Source organism: Aethalodelphis obliquidens, unplaced genomic scaffold, assembly GCF_003676395.1.
Source record: "Aethalodelphis obliquidens isolate GAN/ISIS:26980383/991018 unplaced genomic scaffold, ASM367639v1 scaffold20, whole genome shotgun sequence".
Lineage (NCBI taxonomy): Eukaryota > Metazoa > Chordata > Mammalia > Artiodactyla > Delphinidae > Aethalodelphis > Aethalodelphis obliquidens.
In genome coordinates, this window is record NW_020837964.1 from 17,633,995 (window position 1) to 17,657,075 (window position 23,081).

General features: G+C 39.7%; 1 protein-coding gene across 7 annotated transcripts in view; it reads right to left on the minus strand.

Moving 5' to 3' along the window:
* The window catches only part of HAS3 (hyaluronan synthase 3), a 202,548-nt gene that overhangs the window by 67,542 nt on the left and 111,925 nt on the right, over positions 1-23,081 (minus strand). The window contains exons 1-2 of one of the 7 annotated variants that reach the window (XM_027119462.1): positions 13,065-13,069; positions 9,827-9,829 (exon numbers count right to left, since the gene is read on the minus strand). The exons of the other annotated variants lie outside the window; for them this stretch is intronic. The gene's annotated coding sequence lies outside the window, so the exon portion shown is untranslated. Of the gene's footprint in view, positions 1-9,826; positions 9,830-13,064; positions 13,070-23,081 lie in introns of those variants that run through there. 7 annotated transcript variants of the gene reach the window in all.

The window sequence follows — 23,081 nt, forward strand, 5'->3', positions numbered from 1 at the left end:
TAATAAACTTTCACAAACTCAATGCAACTGTCACAGTCACACAAACAGCAAGTATGGTCCTAGGCTAGAGCCTGGTCATTAGCCCAGTACTCTTCCTACACTATCACCCTACGTACTCAAGCAAATTGAGTGAAAGACAATCAAGGCATTTTGGGTCTTGTCAAAGAGAGATCTATGATTCTTCACTCATTTGGCAGATCTTTACTAAGAGTCCCACTAGATGCTAAGCACGGCTTCTGATGCTTGGGATATATGGTGAACAAAAGAAGCAAAGTCTTGCCCTCTTGGAGTTTCCATTGTAGTGTAAATTATACAGTATGTTAGAAGGTTATAAATGCCATGGCGGGGGGCAGGAGGAGGAAAGCAGCGTGGAAAAAAAAAAAAGAGAAATGAAGATGGTGGCAGACTTCAGTTTTTAAAAAGATGGCCAGGGTTGGCTTCATTGAGATGGTTGAGACATTTAATCAAAGGCTAGAAGGTGAGGCTGTCGTCCATGTGGACATCTGGGGGAGGAGCACAGCAGGAAGAGGGAACAGCTAGTGTAAAAAAAAGCTTGTGGGGGAGCATGACTGTGGAGGAACATCAAGAAAGCCCAAGAGGAGGCTAGAGGGGTGATGGCAGGGGTGGGTGCTGGTGCAGAGCTTATAAGCCTTGGTAGGCCTCTGTAAGGACCTGGACTTTTTCTGAGTAAAATGAGAGGCCTTTGGAGGATTTTGAGCAAAAAGGTGCTAAAAGATGACTCTGGCTGCAGTGCTAAGAACATGCAGTAGTGTATGTGTCTGTATGTGTGTCTGGGGTGGAACAAGGGTACAAATTAGGAAGCTACTCCAGTAAGCTGTTTGAGAGAGGATGGTGACTTGAACAGTAGAAGGGGTGAGAAAAAGATTCTGCATATATTCTGAAGATTACACCAACTTGATTTCCAGAGGACTCCAATAATGACTTCCAGGATTTTTGCTTTTGTGCCTGGAAGGATGAAGTTACTATCAACTGAGGTGGGAAAGTCTCCAAGTGAAGCAGGCCCGAAGCAGGAGATATGTTGAGGAAGTAGTGGAAGATACATAGAGAGTTCAGAAGAGAAGTCTGGGTTGAAGATATACATTTTGGAATCAATGGAATGTAGATTATATTTAAAACCTTGAAACTAGATGTATAATCAAGGGAGTGAGTTTAGGCAGGGAAAGGAAGAGGACCGAGGACCAAACCTGTACCCTTCCTTCAACATTAAGTCTGGGAAGGGTCTGGGAAGGGAAGAACCAGCAAAGGAGACTGAAAAGGAATAACCAGTCACGTAGGAGAAAAATTAGCATGGTATTCTAGAAATTAAGGGAAGAAAGTGTATCAGAGAGGAAAGAATGGTCTGCATCAAATGCTGCTAATAAGTCAGGTAAAAGAAGACTAAAAATTGACCATTAGATTTAGTAACAATGAGGTTACTGTTGACCCTGACAAGAACAGTTTTGTTTTTTTTTTAAAATAAAGTTGTTTATTTTTGGCTGCGTTGGGTCTTTGTTGCTGTGCATGGGCTTTCTCCAGTTGCGGCGAGCAGGGGCTACTCTTCATGGCGGTGTGTGGGCTTCTCATTGCGGTGGCTTCTCTTGTTGCAGAGCACGGGCTCTAGGCACGTGGGCTTCAGTAATTGTGGCATGTGGGCTCAGTAGCTGTGGCTTGTGGGCTCTACAGCACAGGCTCAGTAGTTGTGGCGCACAGGCTTAGTTGCTCCACGGCATGTGGGATCTTCCCGGACCAGGGCTCGAACCCGTGTCCCCTGCATTGCCAGGTGGATTCTTAACCACTGAGTCACCAGGGAAGCCCGACAAGAACAGTTTTGATGCACTGGCAGGGGTGAGCGCATGATAGAAGTGGGTTTAAAATATAATGTGAGAAAAAGAATTGGAGACAGATCACTTAAGGAGTTTTCTGCACAGCATATCAAAGAAATGGGGTGGTAGCTGTTCAAGGAAGTGGGGCCAAGAAAGGTTTTTGCATTATTTTATTCTTAAAGAGAGGAGAAACAGCACGCCAAGGCACTTAGAATTGACTTTTTTTTTTTTTTTTAATGGAAACAACTTCTTCCTCCACAGATGGGCTGAGAACTAAAACTGCTTTGACTTGATCTTGGCTCTGAGGCCCTAGTTCCAGAACCCAAGTATAACACTCCACTTCCAGCCTTTCTGCAGCCCTAAGGTAACATGATATCTAAATGGTGACAAAATGGTTTCTGAAGCATATGTTTAAAGTCACCAAAATGATAACTTACATAGAAAAGTCACCAACCTGCCCTTGTCAGGCCCAGTTAAAATGCCTCAAATGCCACTTCCTTTGTGAAAACCTCCCTTAATATTCTCAGTCAGCCTTAATTAGTTCTCCTTGGAAGTCCCACGGTACTTTGTACTTAAATCACACTTGTTACTAATGCCTTGATTCCTAGATGTTTTCAGCCTATATCTATTTCTCCCATTAGACTATAAATTCCTTGAGGGTAAAACTTTGCTTCATCTCTGTTCCTATTGGTTCTTAGTAATCTTTGCACATACTAGGTACTCAACAAATATCAATGTTGAACTGAATTCACTCATTTATTCAATAAAATGTAATTATGCACCAGTATCATGCTAATGTTCTAGGGATACAAAAATTGATAAAACATAATCTTTACCCTTTAAGCAGCCCAAAGTTTAGGGGGTGGGTATAAACAGATAAGTACCAACAATTACAGTACTGTGCAGTTAATGCCATCACAGAGTCAAGCAGAGGTTGCTTAGCATAATTTCACTAATCTTAGTCACTTGGAAGGGGGAGGAGGAGGAAGTTTATTTTTTGTTTTCCCTCAAAGTCAGGAACACAATGTACTTTCCTTACAATACAAGAAAAAGATGAGGACTAATTTCTCTAAAATGCTCCCAGTTCCTAACACAATACATGCAGTCACAAGACTCACCTCCTGCTCAGTTAATATCAACATATATTGCAGAAATTGAATCAATGAATGACTTAGCCATAGCCTATTTTCAGAATAGAAAAGAGGGGACTTTGTGCCTACTAGTATTTGCATTTCTGAATATCAGTCCTAGTGAAGGCAGTCACATGTATACACAACAAAATCTGCATAAAGGCTTCTCTGCAGAACTGTAATAGTAAAAAATGAGAAGATATAAATTAAATATTAATTAATGTGGAAGTGGTTAAATAACCATACATATTATGGAATACTATGTGGTCATTAAAAGGAACAAGATAGAATCAACTGCAACAATATAGAAAGGTTCCCCTGGGACTTCCCTGGCAATCTAGTGGTTAATACTCTGTGCTTCTACTGCAGGGGGTATGGGTTCGATCCCTGGTCGGGGAACTAAGATCCCACCTGCCATGTGGCCAAAAAGAAGCTATTAAAGAAAATTTAATATTCCTTAAGGAAATATTTAATTTCCTTAAGACACTGTTAAGTGAAACTAATAGAACCAGTATCATTCCATTTATGTATGTAAAAATGCACACATATAACTTCTCTCAATATTAAACAAACCACACTTACAGATTTAAATATGTATATTAAATATACAAATGCATAGAAAAAAGAGAAAAAGGATTTACTACGATAGAAAGGTTAAATAACTTGTCCAAAGGGTAAATACAACCAAGATCAAACTTAGGTAGTCTGACACTTAACTCCTATGATACAATGCATTTAAGATACTTCCAACTAAGAGGAAAACATATCTTTCTACATTTTTTTTTTTTTTTTTTTTGCTGTAGGCGGGTCTCCCACGGCCGTGGCCTCTCCCGTCGCGGAGCACAGGCCCCGGACGCGCAGGCCCAGTGGCCATGGCTCACAGGCCCAACCGCTCTGTGGCACGTGGAATCCTCCCGGACCGGGGCATGAACGCGCGCCCCCCACATCGGCAGGCGGACTCCCAACCACTGCGCCACCAGGGAAGCCCTCTTTCTACTTTTGTTATAGTACTTTCCCTTTTTGGAGCTAGAAACGGGCTTGCTCCTTCTGCAGTGTGAGATGTGCATCCAGAGTTAAGAGCTCTGTGTTCTAATTTTGGCCCTGCTGCCAACTAGCGGTGTGACTCAGGGTAATTCCCTTCACCTCCCTGGACCAACTGGAGATGAGTCAATTAGATGAGATGGTCTCTCTGGCCCCTTCCAGTTGGAAGTCTATGAGGTGATGAGTCACCTTTGGCTTAGCCATCAGGGGAATGAGATTCAGGAGACTTAGAAAGGAAGAAAAGGCACATATTCATGAGCACTGGAGTGGGAGGCTGCTGTGGTTAAAGGAATGAAGGTCCTTGATGGGAAGGAAGTCACTGAGAAATGAAGGAAGTCTGGAAATCCACAAGGAGGGGAAATTGCAGTTTGAAAAGGTAAGAGCAGATGACAAACTAGTTAATATTTACTAATGTAGGGATTTAAAGTTAAAAGTAAGTGGTAAACTAACACAACATTGAAATTAACTATATTTCAATTAAAAATGGATTAAAAAAATAAGTGGTAAAGAAAAGACACTATGTGCCAGGTACTGTGCTAGGCACTATGGACCATAAACAAGAAAGAAAGAGTCCCTCCCCTCATGGCATTCAAAGCCTACTGGGGAAGAGGAAAAAAACTGACCAAGCAATAACAATGGAGTGAGTTGTGCCCAAAATGGTGACAGAGAAAGATACTTTTATGAGTAATTTTTTGATCTGGTACCAATTTCCATTAACAACAGCTCCAGTATTCTTTTTCATCCAGACTCAAAAGCCTGGTGTTCTTTTTTGACTTCTCCCAGTTACCCTTCAGTCAATCAGTCAGTTCATTTATTATTCTTCAATCCTCATTTACTTCCCTATGGGATTTGAGGCAACTTACAATAAAAAATATTGAAACTGAATTGAATACTTTTTAGAAGTTCTATAGTAATTGAAGAAGTACACATATCCCAAGCTAAGAATGGTTACTGCAAATGAACTTCAAATTTAGTTTAGCAATTCTGGTAGCTGAGGCAAAAAAGGAAACAGAAAATATAGTTCCCATTACTCAATAAAAGAAAGAACATAGATTCGTTAGGAGACAAAAACTTCAGGAAGAATACGAAGAGGTATCTCATTCATTCAGCAAATCTTAATTGAGTGCCTACAATATTCCAAGTTCGTTCTCATTACTGGAGATAATATAGCATGAACAAGAAAGCAAATTTCCCATCTTTATGAAGCCTACTTCTAGTGGAGGAGAAAGACAATAAATAGTAAATAAACTTTCCAGCAGCAATAAGAGCTATGAAGAAAGATAAGGAGCGGGGAGCAGTTAAGAGTCAGGGGTGAGGGCTCAGGGAAAAGCTGTCAGAGAAGAGCTGAAGGAACAAGTCATGTGAAGACCTGGGGGAAAAGGGAAGAGCAGACTGGACAACAGAACTTTTATATTCAATGTAGAAATCATATGGCTGTTTCTTACACTGACCTACCATAAAAGTCAAGGGCATACCATTACATTAACAAAACCAAATTTTAACATTCCATTTGTATAAATTCCTGCCCTGCCAGAGCTTCATTACAACTTTCCAAATGAGCATCCATTTAACTGCATGCTCCACCAACCCCACTCCCAAGCGTACCTAAGAGGAGCCAGTGGAGACTTGGATCTCAAGAGCCCTGTACTGTACCCAGTCAGCTGGTTCTGGGCCCACTTACTACCTTGTTTTCCAGGTATTGGACTGGACGAGCTGGGGCACTCCCTGCATCTACTCTGCATGCATTTCTCAAAGTGTCCTGCTGTCATGTTCTCTGCAACCTGACCTCTCTTAGACCTCACATACACAGTCAAGATTTGCCACACCCTTGCTCAAACCTGGTCTTCTTCGGGGATTTACAGCTCTGCCCCCATTTCCTGGAGGCTCTGCTAGCCTCTGACTGTCCTCCTTCTCCCTAGCTCTTGTCATGCTGTGTGGCTGGTTTCTTAAGACTGTACTGGATCCTAGTCTCCAGGCTGGGGGTCAGCCCTGACCAGGTTTCTATGCAGAACAAAATGAATGCATATGATCAGAGAATACAGCTTCAAGGGCTGCAATAATAGAATTTAAAGATCCTACAAAAAGGGTTCTTAATTTGAGCTTTAGGGACCCCTACATGTCAAAATTTGTTGTGTACACCTCACTGGCATTTTCCCATTCTTCCTTGTAAACAGTACTCTAATTCTGTTCAAATATCCACCTTCCCCCCTGCCCAACTATCACTTATGTGATTCAGGCTAAGGTCTTTGTTGCTTTAAATGAATCATGGTGGACATATCCCCTTGCCTTAACTGCTTTGGGCATGTGACCCAGTCTGAACAATGAGATGTGAAGGAAAATCTGTTGGAAGACCCTAAGAAAATATTTTGCCTCTGGTTATGATAAGAATATGACACCTCAAAAAAAAAAAAAGAATATGACACCTCAGAGCTGCTGCAGCCAAATGAAACTATGAGGAACCAGGGGATGAGACCAATAAAGCTGAGACTGGCAGAGTAGAAAGATGAAAAGATTTTGGATCTTGAATGATGTCATGGAGGCAAAGGATTAACCAGTTCAGAACTTTCTGTCATATGCAATGATTCATTCCTTATTGTTTAAGCCAACTGAGTTGGGAATTTCTGTTACCTGCAGCCAAAAGCATTCTGATATGACATATGAAAATTTAACGCTATAGAGTACTTCTATGTCAGTTCTATGTTTATCAATACAAAGCCAGAGAGACTTCCCTGGTGGCACAATGGTTAAGATTCTGCGCTCTCAACCCAGGGGACCTGGGTTTGATCCCTGCTCAGGGAACTAGATCCCACACGCATGCCGCAACTAAGAGTTCGCATGCCACAACTAAGGAGCCCGTGTGCTGCAACTAAGGAGCTGGCGAGCCACAACTAAGGAGCCTGCCTGCCTCAACTAAGACCCAGTGCAACCAAATAAATAAATAAATATAATAATTTAAAAATAATACAAAGCCAGAAAAGTTAGATTTGCCAAGACAAACTTAAAGCAGTATATGTTTTTAAAAGGATTCAAAAGTCAATTTTATAACATATAAAAGAAAAAATTAAACCCAATAATTTTCTTTCTTCTAATTATAATTTTAATTGGGACAATAGTCTAGTATATGGCATGACTCAAAATATCAGTGTGTGTAATACATATATATACTTTGCCAAAGAGCAGAGTCATCTTTATACATCTGCCAACCTATTAAATAAAGAAAGGTGAGTAACTATTTACAGTAGGAGTTCATGTGAAGGGGTTATATGCTGAGTATATTTCACAACTACTGACTAACTAGTTCATTATAAACTAAAAACTCAGGCTTTGGGACACCCACTGCTATTCCTTAGTTTCTGATTAAGCAACAAAATCTCAATTATATCATCCAGGAGGGGTTTTGGTTAATATATATATATATTTTGGCTTTTGCCTTTTTGTGTTTTTCTTTATCCAGATGAGAAGTTTGTATTGCTTCAGTTGAAACTTATTTGAACCATAAGGTTCCAAGATTCTAATTCACCTTTTGTCAGAAAAGGTGGCATACACTTGCCCCCTGACAAGGGCAAATATTCATTACCATCCTGTTGCCTCCTTAAAAGTATCCACATTATATGGCTTTTACAAAAAATGGTATTGATTTCTGAACTCCCTCACCCCCATTTTCAGAAAGTATTCACAGTAGACTACAATATTTAGACTAAGAGATACCCATGGAACTGAAGTTGGAGAGACTGCCATCTTTTCCTCAGGCGTTCAGAAACAGCTTCAGGGAAATGAACACAGTAAACCCAAGACTACATTTAGAAACTTACTCAAGTTGATTCTAGTCAGTAGGGTTTATCCTAGTTCAGCTCTAATTGCTTTTCCTTTGTGCAATGACAATGACAACACCTGGCTATTTGCATCTCCATATTCTTCTCAGGAAGTCAGCAATAATCAACACTTATTGAGAAGCAAACAGCAGTGTGTTCAAGGAAACAAATGAAGGATCTAGATTTGTTTGAACAAACTTGATAAAAAAAACGCGTTGCTTTGGAAGGTAAAAAATCAAGTGCATAGTGAAAAGAGAGCTGGAAAAATTTTAACCTGCCTGTGACTTGTTTGTATCAATTATCGTATATATGAAAAGATTTCTTCAACAAATTAGGACTTGGAAGATTTTTTTTTAGTCAGGCTTTGCAATGGTACTTTGAAATCTACATTGATAGATTCATTTATGCCTATCAGATCCCACCTTCCGTCATAAAGGATCTGAGATGACCTGAAACAAGAGACACTTACATAGTGAAAGAGCGCTATCACAGTAAACTACTGGAGTCAGGGGACCTGCTGATTTCAAGGGCTTGACTACTCTTCTAGTTCAGTGAAACAGGTCATAAAAGTGAAATCGAGAAAAATCAAGTGAGAAAGAAAATTCCACTGTTGGCCAAATCTTTACACCATCCTTTCAAAACCCCGTAATTAATGTCTGCGGAGCCCTCTATTCCTTCTTTCCTTCTTCTCTTCCCTTCTTTCTCTCTTTCTACACCCCCTCCTTTTTTTTGAGACATAGAAGGGAACACTGATAAAAAATCATTCTTAACTACTCTCTTCTATCTACCAACAGGAAATAACTAAGAAATATCCTATCCTGCTGGTTAAGGTGCTGCTGGGTAAAGGCAATTATATTTTCCAAAGACTGAATGATCACTTACAGCCAGCACTCCTCTGTAATGAGAAGTTAACATACATTCTGAGTAATGTTTTAGACCAATGTTTCTTAAACACAAACATGGGCACTGAAATTGCGCAGTGCAACTTGATTATAATGTGGATCCAGGTGATTCAGAATTATCATTGAAATGAAAACACAACATTTAAAAAATTCTTTTTTTTTTTTTTTTTTTTGCAGTACGCGGGCCTCTCCCTGCTGAGGCCTCTCCCGTTGCGGAGCACAGGCTCCGGACGCACAGGCTCAGCAGCCATGGCTCACGGGCCCAACCGCTCCGCGGCACGTGGGATCTTCCCGGACTGGGGCACGAACCCGTGTCCCCTGCATTGGCAGGCGGACTCTCAACCACTGCGCCACCAGGGAAGCCCTAAAAAATTCTTTTAAAGAATTCACAGACCCCTGAATTATATCAGAATTTAATCTCCAGACTCCAGCTCTTCCATCTAGCTAATTCAATAAAAACATTAAAACATTTAACATGCACTACAATGTGCAAGGGACTCTAACAGGCACTAGAGATTTAGAGGTGAAGGAAATTTTGCATATGTATGTCCAGCTGATCCAGTACAGCTGATAATTTGAAAAGACTGATAATGCTTATTTGAGCAAGGGAATGGCTTAACTAGAGATATATTTTTGAGTTTGGTGAATCTGAATTTATACGTGTGTTCAGAAAGGACAAAAGTCTTTGTTCTATGATGTAGAATGAGATTTGCATCGTAATAATTAATCTCCAGCTGGATCACTTCTACTGCAATGCCTTCAGGACACTCTTACACTCTGTTAACTGGTTGCAAACTCACAGTCAGCCAAAGGATATGATAATCTTTTACAGATCAACTTTTTTTTCCAAATGAATAATGATTCAAATAGTATGGTACTTTCTCTACACAATAAGGGTAGTAAATAAAAATGTTAAGCCGCATGGAATGATTGAAAATTTCTACATTCTTTAGCAAGAGAAAGTCTTTTTCTGTGATAGTCACAGAGGAATCAGGTCATTGATAGCACAGTCATTGTAGGGTGTGGCCTCACCAGCTCAGAAGTGCTGATGCCTACTTCACTCTCAATGCAGGCATGAAAGTAATTTACTCCACTTGAAGCTACTGACGCCTCCCAACCTACTTTTTAGCTCTTGCTACCAGGTGTCAAAAGTAGGTACTGAGACTAGCAATTAATACTCTGAAAATGAAATTAAGAAAACAATTCAATTTATAACTGAATCAATCAAAAAGAATAAATGCTTAAGAATAAATTTAACAAAAGAAGTGGAACACTTGTACTCTGAAAACTACAAAACATTGTTAAAAGAAATTAAAGAAAAACTAAATAAATGGAAAGACATCCCACATTCATGGATTGGCAATGCTTTCAAAATTGATCTATAGATTCAAAGTAATCTCTATCAAAACCTCAGCTGCCTTTCTTTTCCCCCCAGAAGTTAGCAAGCTGATCCTAAAATTCACATGGGAATGTAAGGGATACAGAATAACCAAACAATCTTGAAAAAGAAGAACAAAGCTGGAGGACTCCCATTTCCTAATTTAAAAACTTACTACAAAGCTACAAAAATCGAGACAATCTGGTACTAGCCTAAAGACACACCTGCAGATCAATGGAATAAATTGAGAGTCTAGAAATAAACTCTCATTTTTATGGTCAATGGATTTTCAACAAGAATGCCAAGATAATGCAATCAGGAAGATAATAGTTTTTCAACAAATGGTGCTAGGACAACTGGACATCCACATGTAAAAGAGCTGAACCCCTATTTTACACCATATACAAAAGTAACTTCAAATGATCATAGATCTAAGTGTAAGAGCTAAAATTCTAAAACTCTTAGAAGAAAACATAGGAGTAAATCTTTGTGACTTAGGTTAGGCAAAGGCATTTCAGGGACTTCACTGGTGGTCCAGTGGTTGACAATCTGCCTTCCAATGCAGGGGACGTGGGTTCGATCCCTGGTTGGAGAACTAAGATTCCACATACCGCGGGGCAACTAAGCCTGCGCACCACAACTACTAAGCCCCCATGCCTCAACTAGAGAGCCTGTGTGCCGCAAACTACAGAGCTCACACACTCTGGAGCCAGTGCGCCGCAACTACAGAGCCCACACACTCTGGAGCCCATGCACCACAACTAGAGAGAAGCCCGCATGCTGCAACAAAAGATCCTGCATGCTGCAACGAAGATCCCACACGCTACAACGAGACCCAACACAGCCAAAAAAAACAAAAAGGCATTTCACATACAACACCAAAAGCACAAGTGGCAAAAGAAAAAATAGGTATGTTGGACTTCACCAATATTAAAAACTTTTGTGTGTCAAATGTCACCAAGAAAGTAAAAAGACAACCTATAGAATGATGGGAGAATATATTTGCAAATATGTATTTGATAAAGGGCTTATCTTCAGAATCTATAAAGAACTCTTACAACACAATTAAAAAAGACAAATAGGTCAAATTCAAAATGGGCAAAGGATCTGAACTGTATATTTTCCAAAGAAAATATACAAATGGCACATAAGAAGATGCTCAATAACCATTAATCATTATGGAAATGCAAATCAAAACCACAAGATACCACTTCATACCCATTAGGATGGCTATAATCAAAAAGACAAGAACAAGTGCTGGTGAGGAGAAGAAACTGAAACACTAATACACTGCTGGCCGAAATGTAAAACGGTCAGCCATTTTGGAAAACAGTTTGGCAGTTTCTCAAAAAGTCAGAGTTACCATATGACCCAGCAATTCCACTCCTTCGTATATACTCAAGAGAATTTAAAACACATTCCCACATAAAAACTTGAACATGAAATGTTCAAAGCAGCATTATTCATAATAGTCAAAAAGTGAAAAGAACTCAAATGTCCACCAACTGATGGATGGATTTTAAAATGTGTTATATCCATACAATGGAATGTTACCTGGCAATAAAAAGGAATAAGGTACATGCTGCAACATAGATGAACTTTGAAAACATGTAAGTTAAAGAAGCCAGTAAAAAGAAAAATGTATGATTTTGTTTGTAGGAAATATCCACAATAAGAAAATCCTTAGAGACAGAAAGATTACTGATTGCCTGACTGGTAATGGGTACAGGGCTTATTTTGGGGTGGCGAAAATGTTTCAAAATTGATTGTGGTGATGGTTGTACAACCTTGTGAACATACAATAAATTTTTGAATTGCACACTGTAAATTGGTAAATTGTATAGTATATGAAGTATATCTCAATAAAGCTATTTTTTAAAAAAGTAAGTTTTGGGCCGGGAGGGGTTAAAGGAGGGCTACATAATCTAGTCCACGTTGAAGCTGGAAAAATAAATAACATATAAAAATCTTCACATATTAGAAGAGAAGAGGTATATGTATGTAAGCAGAATCTGATATGAAACGCACCTCTGCCTTCCAGTAGCTCAGAGACCAAAGCTTGGGGGCAGATCTCACAGACAATTCACAATGGTTGCTCCCTTCAAACATGAAGTAGGAGATCTGGATTCTTTCATGATATGCCCACTACAGGAACCAGGTCCTGCCCTTGACCACCAGTCAAGCAGAACCCAGAGCTTTCCCATTGCTTTGTGAATGGCATTGCTTCTGCCAGCTCTTTGCTTCCTTATTTGTCAGTAAAAGATGGTGCCAACACAATTTCAGTCTTTACTACTTCAGAGCTGGCAGTTTAATGGGTAACATTTTCTAAACCTTCTAAATTAATTTTCATTGCATCAGCTTTAAAAAATATTAGTATAATATAAAAGTCTCTTAAAAGAGGCAAGAAAAATATTGAAGATATAGACTCAAAGGTTCTTACATACAGTTACAGCCATTTGGCCCAATATTCCATCTCTGGGTATGCCAAACCACATCTGACAAACATTAACCCAGGGATAGTTAAGACCTCCTACCAGTATTTTAAAACTTTTGTGCTCCAGCCTTTTTATTATGTCCATCCCAATCTCTTCTGCTCTTTATTTCATTTCCTCTTAAGGACCAGACTCAAGTGGAGGTGGAGACCTGGAGTCTTTGTCTGCCTATCTTTGAATCTTAATCTTATCTTTCCAGGCTCCTGGATCTCATTTACATTGTTTGAATTGCCTCTGTAATCTAACCAGTTCAAGTAGGCTCTTCCTTTTCCAAGACAGCACTTTTTGTACTTTCAGATTTGATATTAGATATTTTGGGGAGAAAAAAGAGAGTAAAGGTATAAAAAGGTCAAATGTCACAATACACACTTCACTCACTAAAGCCATTACTGGAAAAAGGAATCCAGAGAAACTATTTCTCCTTCCTTTTATTTGGGAACTAAAGTAAATAGATCCCTGGGGATGAGTAACGTGGTGGAGAGCCACATGCCCTCACAGAAATATTCCTGCTGACCTGGTCAATAAGGAAACAGGAGACAAAATATAGATCTGACTCTCTGCATGGACCCTTTTATGTCCTCAATAATATCTAGTAATTTTTCCTGCATTTTAGGGCCTGGAACTCTATTTCACTACTGAAAGGAATACAGTAGAAGAATTACTTGTTTTTTGTAACATTTCATGAATACAACTTATTGCCGCGACTGGACCAGAGTCAACAGAGACAATAATTTCTGTCAAGGTCAGAAGGAAATTAGATTGACATGGCAGATCCTGACAGGCAGGATTTCCTTTCCAAAAGCCATTTAGAGAATTAAATAATTTAAATGCAATTAATTTTTTATGAAATTCATCAATTTAAAAAATTCATAGGTAAATTCTGATTAACAACAATTACTTTTCAGCCTTGAATTTCCCCTGCAGCTCTGGGGAAATCATCTCTTTTCTGATTTTAGTTTCCCTTCTCCACATAGCCCTTTATGAACAGAGGAGAGATTTTAGTTAAGATAGAATATGCAGCTACAGTACAGTGGAATAAAAAAACATTGTGTCCATTTGTAAGCCTCTTTATCTGCAAAGCACTTGTGCACCTATTACCACATAAGAATTTGAGTTTGGTGGAAAAAAATATTCTTAACTCTGTATTACAAATCAGGAGAGAGAAATTTTTAACAGGCTGATCCCAGGTCACACAGCTACTGAAAGACAGATACATTCTCTTGTCTCCCAAGCAGAGGGCTCTTTCTACTGCCATCACGACATTTACTTGGCACTCCATGAAGATTAGCAGGAACTTCTGTTCTAAAACAGTGGACATCAATGTGGCCAGCTGATTCTCCCACACCTCTGACATTTCACAGTCCTTACAATTTTCATTCCTTCTCTGTTTAACCTCATAAGATACGAATGGAAGAGAAGCCAGGGATTTATATCTTACAAGAGGGCATAAGCAACAGGGCATAATGGGAATAAGTTCCTCTGGTCCATGAACAAACACCAAAATTGTCACTTAATTGTCTTTTTGAAGGGCTGGAATCCTATTAATTCTATCCTGAAGAGGAGAACAAAAAAATTTCCCCTCTTCTTTACCATCTTCAAAGTGGTAACACTTCTGATTTCCTAACAGGAGGAGATGACTGATAAATGGCCTTGTGAAAGCTGCTAAAGCCATATACTTGATGTACGTTAGGGCATTAGAGGGCTGAAGCCAGTCATCTGCTCTTGATGGGGCTTGCCAGGGAGGCAGGTCGCAGCAGTCACTGGGCAAGAATGCTGAGTAGTCCCTGGATAGAGTCCCCCCTGCTGGTGTCTACATGTCAGGACCCACTTTACTCCCTCAGGCTAATTGTTGATCTGCTGCTTTTGGTGTTCCGTTCATACTGTTATCCTTTTTAAGGTAATGTAACCAAGAGGTGACTCTGAGCTAGAAGTAGGTTAGCAAAGATTTCAGGGCCTCTTAGCCCTCCCTTTTCTGGTTCTAATTTCATTGTATCTCATCACACAGACCACATAGGCATTGATGATTTGGATGCAAGTTGCAGGTAGACAAACTTTGAAAGGCTTAGATGTAACCAAGGGAAGATCTCAGATCTCTGTGGGACAAGTTATTAAAGAAAAACAAACTTGTTAGTAGGACTATTGTTGGTGCAAGTGACTTACCAGGTATGCTTTAAAGAGACACACAGACCTTCTTGCCTCCAAATATTTCTTCTATTAGCAATCTGTATTGCTTCATAGTCTATTTAATCATTAGAACTTTATTTCTTTAGACTAAATAGCCTCCTTATTCAAAATGCAAAACCACCCCAAGAAGGGCAGCATAATAGGAGGCTGTCATCCACACCTTAGTAAATATTAATATACCTGTTACCTCCTTTTTACAAGCTTGGAAGGAACAAGAAAGATATGAAATAATTTCTGAAATTTGATGAGTTTCTAGTCGAAGAAAGTTTTAAGTGGGAGGGGAGAAGAAAAAAAAGGTAAGCGAGGGGCACTGAAAGGAGAGGGAGAAGACCCTACTTTACACTTTGACTCGCAAAAGGATGTTTTCTTTCCATGTCTTCAAATAAGAGCGATGTGCAAATAAGAACCACAGATAAATATCTTTTGGACAAAGTAAAACAGTGTACAGGAAATGCTTTGTACCACTGGATTTTCGGCAACTCAGTGAACTAAAGTAACGTAGAGACAAAGACAGTTTGAAACAGGATGCCAGGACTTCTATAGTTATGTATTAACTAGCTTACTCATTCCATCTCAACAGCTCATTGAACGCCAAGACTGGTTTAAACAGCATATAAACTTTCAGTTTATACAAAGTTACCCTACAAGGAAAATCTACAACAAATGACTCTACCCTAGTGTGTTACTGACACGAAAAAGAGATTAGTTCTCCTGAAAAGTGTGCTTGAGACAGTAACAGACTTCAGAAACATGGTGGAATTTTCCTGAAGGGTGGAATTAACAAAATAAAGCCCAAAAATGTGATCACAAGAAAGGAAAAGTTCCAGGTTTATGGCAAGTTATTTTAAAAGATGAAAGAAGATAAAAACTAGATATTTTAAATGAAGGAGACTCTCTTTACAATTCTGTAATGATGAAAGTAGTAAAACCATTCCAGTGACTTATTTAATTCACTACATAAATGTTCAAACTCGTTAAAGCATGCCCAAGAGTTAGTTAGCCTCATAATATTGACAAACATAAATCAGGAAGCCTGTGGCCTGAGAATATAACTTTATGTTTAAATTATTAACAGAAGATTCTTCAACTGCTATGAAATCAGACTTTACCACATCAGGCCCAGCAAAAAGAAAATGAAGTTACAACTTCTTTTAAAGGGAACATTATATTCTAATTAGTTGGTTTACTCTCTTGCAAGCCCATAAGTCAAAGTGAATGCAAGAATCTATTACAAATCCAAGAATCTATTTTAAAACTTGTAAATAAAAGAGAAAATCAGATGTTTCACTGTCCTGTGTCCTTTCACAGACACAATAAAGGATCCAAATTATAATGCTTTAATTTACTCTAAATTGGAATTAGGGGTGTGAGATGAGAAGACAAAAGTATGAAGACACTGAAAATAAAAATAACAGCAGAGGGCTTCCCTGGTGGCGCAGTGGTTGAGAGTCCGCCTGCCAATGCAGGGGACACGGGTTCGTGCCCCGGTCCGGGAAGATCCCACATGCCGCGGAGCGGCTAGGCCCGTGAGCCATGGCTGCTGAGCCTGCGCGTCCGGAGCCTGTGCTCCGCGACGGGAGAGGCCACAACTGTGAGAGGCCCGTGTACCGCAAAAAAATAAAAAATAAAAATAACAGCAGAATTAAACACTGAAACATTCAAGTATACAGTTGTCCTTCAATATCTGTGGGGGATTGGTTCCAGGACTCCCCAAGGATATAAAAATCCAGGGATGTTCAAGTTACTTAGCTGGCCCTCCGTATCTGCAGGTTTGCAGATAAGTAGGGCCAACTGTAATTGTGTCATCTTTAAAGAATGGACTCTTTGCCAATGGCATCTTCTATCTCCTGAGCTAATGACTGCAGCTGGTGATTTCAGAAAAGAAATGCAATATCTACTCAAATCTACTTAAAGAGGTTTAATTATAAAGGGTAAAAGTTTAAAGTAGGATACCGAGTTTAAAGTAGGATACAAAGCTTGATTTGATGGGAAGAAAAACTTAAGAATGATTTGGAAAGATTAGTTACTTCCAAAGAAACTTTGTTGAAAAAGCAAGCAATGAAGGTCTGCCAAAGAAATACATATACATGCACTTGAATAATGGTTACCTTAGAATAGGGCCAGCAGACTTTTTCTGTAAAAAGCCAGACAGTAAATAAATACTTTTGGCTTCGAGGGCCAATTTCTGTTTGTCATTGTAACTACTCAATTTTGCCACTGTAGTGCAAAAATAGCCGTAGACAATACATAAATAAGCATGACTGTTTCAATAAAACTTTACATGGACACTAAAATTTGCATTTCACATCACAAAAAATTATTCTTCTTTTGCTTCCCCCTTCCACCAACCATTTTAATGTGAAAAACATTTGTAGCTCACGGGCTATACAAAAACTGGCAGCAGGTCGGATTTGGCCCAAGGGCAGTGGTTTGTCAACCCCTGTAATTCCTTAACATAAAAGCCCCATGGAATGTAAATTGGTGCAGCCACTGTGGAGAACAGTATGGAGGTTCCTTAAAAAACTAAAAATAGGACTACAGTATGATCCTGCAATCCCACTTCTGGGCATATATCCAGAGAAAACCATAACTCAAAAAGAAAAACGCAGGACTTCCCTGGTGGCGCAGTGGTTAAGACTCCGCGCTCCCAATGCAGGGGGCCCAGGATAGATCCCTGGTCAGAGAACTAGATCCCACATGCATGCTGCAACTAAGAGTCTGCATGCCACAACTAAGAAGCCCATGTGCCGCAACTAAGGAGCCAGCAAGCTGCAACGAAGAAGCCCGCCTGCCTCAACTAAGACCCAGTGCAACCAAATAAATAAATATTAAAAAAAAAGAGAGATACATGCACCCCGATGCTCACAGCAGCACTATTTACAACAGCCAAGATATGGAAACAACCTAAATGTCCATTAACAGAGGAATGGATAAAGAAGATGTGGTGGGCTTCCCTGGTGGCGCAGTGGTTGAGAGTCTGCCTGCCAATGCAGGGGACACGGGTTCGTGTCCTGGTCCGGGAGGATCCCATGTGCTGCAAAGCGGCTGGACCCGTGAGCCATGGCCACTGAGCCTGCGCATTCGGAGCCTGCGCTCCGCAACAGGAGAGGCCACAACAGTGAGAGGCCCGCGTACCGCCAAAAAAAAAAAAAAAAAGACAACAAGAAAATAATAGCAACCAACATTTATTCACCCCTTACCATGAAAGATGCTGGTTCTGAACACTTTACATATATTATCTTTTAAATTTCATAACCACCCTATCAGGAAGCTACCATAATTATCCCCATTTTACAGATAAGGAACAGAGAGGCTATGTAACTTGTTCATAACTATTAAATGTGTTAGAGTCAAGATCAAAACTTAGGAATTTATGACTCCGGGGGTCACGGTGCATACCTCTGACAGAGAAAGGTAAAATGTGTCCCAAGGTTAAATCTATACATCAATTTCCTATTTACCTGCCTAATGGCTGCCACTGTAGGTGGTCCTACCTCTCTACTTTAGTCCCTGGCAACCCCAGTACAGGAATTAATATAGTCGTAAATACATCTCTATAATGACACTCAAATATTTATATTTATAATGACACAAATATTTCATATTATGTATATTATTTCATTTGAGCCTCTCAACATTTCTATGAGAATAACTGGGTGGATTACACTTGGTGGAACTGCCAGGTGGATTATAACTCCATCTCCACTAAATGTTAAGAGGTGACAGTCTCTCATTTCTTCTTCTGAATTGTCTATAATGTCTATTTTTTCTCACCATCCTCATGGACATCCCTCTAATCAAAGTCTTCATCTCTTTATGCCTAGGAATGCCAAAACAGCCTCCTAGCTATCTCTCTGTCTCCAGCCTCTCCTTTCTTCACTCATGTTTCATGCCCCTGCCAACCATACCTACACATCTGTCATCACGTGGCTTCCTTTCTTAAGAATCCATAGTGATTCCCAAACGCCCGTCACATCAAGTCCTAACTCTGCCCAGTGTTCAAGGCTCTCTGTGGTCTGCCCACCTTCTCTATCTAGCCTGACTACCCAAGGCACCCAACACAACTTGCTATAGGGAGACAGGTCAAGTCCTCCATTCGCAACACAGGCATCCCACATTTGTTCTCATGCTTTCTTTCCTATCTGGGGACATCATTTGCCTTCTTTCTCACATGTAAATCCTCATTCAATATCCATCATCATCTCGTTCCCAGATTGCCCAACAACATCCTATGAGTCTACCTGCTTCTAGTCTTGTCCCACTCTCATCCTTCACAGAGCAGCCAAAATGATTTTGCTAAAATGTAATTATGATTAATTCTTCCCTCCTTAAAATCTCTCAGTGACTTCCATTTAAAGTCAACATAAGGCTTCCCTAGTGGCGCAGTGGTTAAGAATCCGCCTGCCAATGCAGGGGACACAGGTTCAAGCCCTGGTCCGGGAGGATTCCACATGCCACAGAGCAACTAAGCCCATGTGCCACAACTACTGAGCCTGCGCTCTAGGGCCCACGAGCCACAGCTACTGAGCCTGTGTGCCACAACTACTGAAGCACACGTGCCTAGAGGCCATGCTCTGCAACAAGAGAAGCCACCTCAATGAGAAGCCCGAGCACCACAACGAAGAGTAACCCCCACTCGCCTCAACTAGAGAAAACCTGTGTGCAGCAACGAAGACCCAACACAGCGAAAATAAATAAACAAACAAACAAATAAATAAATTTATTAAAAAATTAAAACAAAATTAAGTCAACATAATTGAAATCCCTTAACAGAGCACATGTGGCTCTTTATGATCTTGGCTTCTTGAGCTAAGCCAGGCCATAGAAACCTGGCCGGAATTTGAAAAAGGATGAGAATGATGACTTCTTCTCTTGTAACTTTATTTACTCCCACAGCAGTAAACAAGCAGGACAGAGATTATGAAGAAGATAAGGATTCAGGTGGGTGAATATAGTCTCCCATTGTCTCTCTTGGACCTCAAGGAAATGTGCTGAAATTCAGTATGTGAAGACTAGACTCAAAGCAGCTTGTAGCTAAGGCTGAAAGACCTGAAGTGAGATTTGAGCTATGGCCTACTGCAGGTAAGACAAAGTTTGAAGTTTGAGTCTAATTTAATTGCCTGTTAAAACAAAAATTTAACAGTTTGAAGTACCATAACAGAATCTATAGCCTTCCCAACATAATTTAATAATGTCCAGGACATAATCCAAAATTACTTGTAAAACAAAAATATAACCCATCCTCAAGGAGAAAGATACTCAAAAGAGGCCAAAACTGAATGATACAGACATTTCAATTATCAGAGATGGATTTTAAAGCAGCTATTATAACTATGTTCAATGAGGTAAAGGAAAATATAATGAATGAAAAGATAGGAAAATATTTGAAGTTTAAACAAAAAACACCACATTTCTAAGTAATCCATGGTAGAAAAAGAAATCACAAGTAAAGTTAGAAAATATTTTGAAATGAAAACACATCAAAATTTATGGAATGCCACTAAAGTAATTCTTATAGGATAATTTATTGTTTTTAATGCTTCCTTTAGCAAAGAGGAAAGGTCCAAAATCAGTGATCTAAGCTTTCACCTTGAGAAACTAGAAAAATAAACAAGTTAAACCAAAAGTTTATAGGAGGAAGTTGTTGTAGGCAACCCCTAAAATGGCATCCTACAATCCCCATGTCCTGATATTCATACCTTATGTAATTCCCTCCTGTTGAATTAGGGCTGAACCTAGTGACTTGCTTGCAAAAAACAGAATGTGGCAAAAGTAATGGGATGTCAATTCTGAGATTAGGTACAAATGACGAAGACTTTCATCTCGCTGGCCCTCTCCTGCTCTCTTGATTGCTCACTCTGGTGGAAGCTAGCTGCCATGTTGGGTTGCCCTGTGGAGTGGCCCATGTGGCAAAGTGCTGAAGGAAGCTGTGGTCAACAGTCAGCAAGGAACTGAGGCCTTCAGTCCAACAGCCTGAAAACAACTGAATCCTGACAACTATGTGAGTGAGTTTGAGAACTGCTCTATTCTCAGTTGATTCTTCAGATAAGACTGCAGCCCAGCCAACACCTTGATTTCGGCCTTGTGAAAATCCTTGAGTCAGAGGCACCCAGTTAAGGCATAACTGGCACCCAGTTAAGGCATAACTGAACTCCTGAATTACAAAAACTATGAGATAAATGTTTGTTGTTTTAATCCGATAAGTTTTGAGGTAATTTGTCATGTAGCGATAGATAACTACAGCAAGAAATATTAAAGATGGGAGGGAAAACCAATGAAATGGAAAACCAAAAAACAATAAAGAAAATTAATTAAACTAAAGCTAGTTCTTTGAAAAAAATGTTAATACAATTGATAAACTTCTAGTTAGATTGACCAGGTAATGAGTAGCACCGTGTAAAGAGAGAGGACTAAGGACAGAGCCTTAGGGGACTCCAAACTTTGGAGATCTGGTAGTGGGGAAGGAGCCAGCGAAGAAGACTGAGGAAGAAAAGCCATGAGGTAAGAGCCATCAGGCAAGTCTATTCCATGGGAGGCCTGGAGAGGAAGGAGTTTCAAGAAGGAGGCAATGGTCAAACATATCAAATGCTACTGGGTGGTCAGGTAGTATGAGGATGAAGAATTGATCATTGGCTTTTTCAATATTTTGGTTGATAAGGGAATGCTGGGGATAAAAGTCCCCTCGGAGTGACTTGGGAAGAAAATGGTAAAGGAGGTAGTGCAGCCAGCAAGTTCAGACAACTTTTTCTAAGAGTTTGACTGTGGAAGAGACCAGAGAAACAGGGCTATAGTTTGAAGGGGGTATGGGGTTAAGAAGGTGTTTTGTTTATTTGTTTAAAATATATTCAGTAGAAAGAAGAAACTGACGGTGCAGGTAACCCAACTGAGAAGCAGTTTTACTTCAGGGTCTTTCAGCCTTGAGAAATAACAGAAATAAGTCCTAGTTGCCAGGACCAGAGTTTGGTGGTGGGTGTGCCTTCTTTCATCTTCCCAGAGGTAACTGGAGTTTTCATCCTTACGTGTGTTGGGGGTAGGAGGGGGTGGGGGAGATAGTACAAACCCGGTCCCTGGCTTTACGTAAGAAGGCTGGTTTGAGTTCAGTTCCTGTTTTCTTGAGGCAGTTGAAATTCTACCCAAAACTGTCTGGTGTCCCTACAGAGCTGAGGCTTTGGTCCTTGAAGAGTAACTGCATAGAGTTTGAGGTAATAAAAGGTAATAAATAGCATTAATTGAGTATTTACTATATACCTGGCACTTTACATTTATTAACTCCTGTAAGCCTCACAAGAGCTCTATGAACTAGGTCTTATTATGATGATCATTTTACAAATGAGGAAACAGGGACAGAGATATTAAGTAACTTGCATATGGTCACATATTCAAGATTCAGGAAATGGCAGCTTTGGGATTTGAATGCAGGCAGCCTGACTTCAGAACCCAAGGGTTTTGTAATAGTTTATACAGAGGAAAAATATGGGAGTAAGGATTCATCATACAACATATAATAACTTGGGCATGCTGATCTAAAAAAAATTCTCTACCTTAACATCAGAACCATACACACATTGTGGGCAATGATTTCATCTCATTTTAGCAACACATAATCTATTATATCAAAATAATGTCATCAATTTGATTTTTTTGGCATTAAATTGGCAAAAAAATTGGCATTAAATTTTTAATTTTAAAATTTTATTTTTTAAATATTTATTGATTTATTTATTTGGCTGTGCCGGGTCTTAGCTGTGGCATGCGGGATCTTCGTTGCAGCATGTGGGAGCTTTAGTTGCGGCATGCGGGATCTTTATTTGCGGCATGTGGGATCTAGTTCCCTGACCAGGGATCTAATCCGAGCCCCCTGCATTGGGAGCATGGAGTCTTAGTCACTGGACCACCAGGGAAGTCCCTAAAATTTTAAATGTATATGTTTCTAAAGCTGTAAATGAGCTAAAATATATAACTAATTTTATGTTTTTGCATATTTACTTAATATTATAAGTAAATATTATTTTAACCAGAAAAAGTAATGTCTGCTTCTCAAAAGACACCATTAAGAGGAGACTGGTTGGTGCTGCAACTAAGAGTTTACATGCCGCAACTAAGAAGCCCGCATGCCACAGTGAGGAGCCCATGTGCCCCAACTAAGACCTGGTGGAGCCTAAATAAATAAGTAAAATGAAAAGACTGGTAGAAACTATTTGCAATACATATATGTGACAAAGGACTTGTATCTACTCCATATAAAAATTCTTACAACTCAATAAAGACTTGGAGAAATAAAGAGAAATAATCCAATGAAGAAATGGAAAAAGATCTTAA